Below are 2,979 nucleotides of genomic sequence, written 5' to 3' on the forward strand. Positions count from 1 at the left end.
ATCCGCTCATCTTCCTTCCCCCCCACCATTCCTTCCCCCTCCCCTTTCCCCCATGCACCCCTAATAATTCTCTAAAGCTCTAAAATCTATAAGACCGAGAAAAAAAAAAGCCAAGCCCTAAGGGGATTAAACTTGTTCTTACATTGCCTCCAAACCTCTCCTTAAAAAAATACAAATTAAAACCAAAAATTAATGGTCCAGCACACAATTCAACAATTATAATGTAGATGTTGAACTTATAGATACTAAAACCACCCGCCTGAGTTAAGCTCCACCTAATATACAGCTATAATGCTATATAGTACCATGTACTGACCTTTTGTAACAATTAATACTATTAGTAATTTTTAAAAATGATTTTGAATCAACATTTTCTCTTTAATCTACTTTTGTCACTATTCTCTAAATGAGAGTATGATGAATTCCACCATTTTGATCACCAGTATATTCTTCCATACTGACAATTAGTGCAGTGCCTGGTGTCTAAGTAGCACTTGATACATTTATGAGTGACTTAGCTGAAGTGTGGCGAGCACTTCCTTTCTGCTCTCATCTTACGTGAAATTTGTATGATTGCAGTTGTTGGACGAGTCTTCCTAAACATTTTCTTTCCTCGGAGTTCCTCTGACATGATATCTTGGGCACTTTTTAAAAATTGATCCCCATGTTCTTTTTTTTTTTCTTCTGGCAGACCATTTATTACATGTTCACCATCAAACGGAAGATCTTGGCCTTTCCTTCTTGCCTTTGTATAGGCCAAGAGGGACACACTGGCTACTTGGACAAGCTTAAAGTGGACTCCAGGAATGTCACTGATGGCATGACCTTTGCGACCAAATCCACCCACGAGAACTTCATCATTTTCCTCAATAAAATTCAAGCACCCAGCATTGGGCACGAAGTCATTCTTGATCAACTGGACATGGACACACTTGCGAATGGCAGAATTTGGCTGTTTGGCTTCCACTCCCACTTTTTCAACACGATTCCCTTTGCATGGGAAGCATCTCAAAGGGGCTGGCTTTCAGAGCTGTGCCCAAATGGGCTTTTTTGTACTGCTGATCATGCCATTTCTGGACCTGCCGGTGGCTGCAGAGCTTCCTAGCAGTAGGAAGACCTCGACACTTGCCCATGTTGATGGGGCCGCGACGCTATCCCATGTTCTTGATTGCTCTCTTGGATGCTTGTCTTCTTGCCACCTCTTACTGTGGGGAGGCTCACAGATGAATTCCCCTTCTCTTCATTTGTCATTTGGGACCTCAGCCTCAGTTGCCATCCTCATCTTCTTCTTCACTCAAGTCCCCTCCTCATGCCCAGACTACACCCCCACTTAGCACATTCTCTTCATTCACTTGTTAGTGTGGTTATGTACCCTGTCAAGTCTGTGCGGGGGGAAAAAGATTTCTGTATTGTTGATTTCACCGAGGCTAGTGCCCCACCAGTATACTTACGAAAGAATGATTGAATCAGCTCCCTGCTCAAAAGTCTTCAATGTGAAAAACAGAAAAGTCCTCGGCATAATCATCAGGAATGGACCTCTGCCCATCCTTGTCCTCTCCCACTCCCCCCAAAGGGGTCTTCTCACTATTGCTCCATCTAAAACACATACTCTCCTTGCAGGCTCTTCCATCCACCGTGCTTCCAAACCATTCATGGTCTGTGACGAGGCATCTCTGAACTTGTTCCTCATGCATGTCACCCCAATTTTGTTCTTTAATTTTATTCTAGCTTCACTGGAGCGTTTTTCTCTCAGAGAAGCTGTTTCTGACAATGCTTTCTAAAATAGCTCCCTGATTCTCTTTTCATATTTTATACGTAGGTTGTTCTTCGTTGTTCTTATAAATTTCATATATTTATTCTATAGCCACGCCTGACAGTTGAAAGTGGGCTCTGTGAGGGAGGGATGCTGTCTGTGTTACATATTCCTGTACTCCCAGGAAAATAGTAACACAGTAATTCTGCCACATTATGACTGAATGAATGGATGGACCAATATTTTCAAACTTTCAAAGAAGGCATCGTTTCAGACTCCTTTTATAAACAACATAAATTGCCAGTACCTTGTGCTAAATAGGGTCGATTTCAAAAATGATTTGAAGTTACTTTCATATAAGGACCTTGATTCCATGAGTAATGTTGCTATTAAGTGCCATCAAGTTAGATCACATACACAGTGGTCCGTGTATACCAAAACTGTGTGCTGTGATCATGTGACATTCTCATGCTAGAAGGTGTGTTTGAGTGCCCTTGGCAGACCGCTGTGTCAATCCTTTTCTCTCGGGGCCTCCTTTTTCACTCACTTTCTGCTTCACAGGCACAATGCGTGAGCCCTTTTGATGATGCATCAAAAGAAAGCAGGATGAAACCTTACTAACTTTGAGGGTAAGGAGACTTCTGGCTATACTTCAAAGAAAGGTTTGCTCAGCATCCCAATAGGTTTAACTTTAAACTTTGACTCACTCCTCCCTTAGATGTAAGAAGAGAATCTATACCTTGTACGATTGATTTTGAACTAGATGTTGCTTTATTTCAATTACATATTTGTATCCTAAATTACAAAGACGCCCTGTGGTGGAATGAGTTATACATGGGGCTGCCAATCACAGGTAAGTAGTTTGAAATCACCAGCAAGTCTGAGAGAGAAAGATGCCATGTCTTTATGCTCCCTTACAAAGTTAGTCTCAGAAACCCAGGCCGTTCGGCTTTGCCCTGTTTGGTCACTATCAGTCACTATCGACTTGAGAGCAGTGAGATCTTATTTTTCATGCAGTGCTTTAATTTTTCATTATGCTGGGCTATTAATTGCATGAATTATCAAACGAGTGGCATGAAGCACCTATATGAAAAGAAGGTTTTTCATCTATTAACATTTTAATATATTTCTCAGGAAAAGTCAGAAGAGATAGGCTGTATATAATTAAGAAATAAAATCATGTCTATTATAGGACCATTTTAGTTAAAGATTATAACTTCAATGTT

The 2,979-nt window shown here is 40.9% G+C and overlaps 1 pseudogene; it reads right to left on the reverse strand.

Moving 5' to 3' along the window:
* Window positions 1-713: 713 nt before the first annotated feature.
* Window positions 714-1,133, reverse strand: LOC101663506 (annotated as a pseudogene).
* Between the last annotated feature and the right edge of the window lie 1,846 nt (window positions 1,134-2,979).

The sequence above is a fragment of the Echinops telfairi genome, unplaced genomic scaffold (genome assembly GCF_000313985.2).
Source record: "Echinops telfairi isolate 266 unplaced genomic scaffold, ASM31398v2 ScPeMD7_23;HRSCAF=83, whole genome shotgun sequence".
NCBI classification, from domain to species: Eukaryota; Metazoa; Chordata; class Mammalia; order Afrosoricida; family Tenrecidae; genus Echinops; species Echinops telfairi.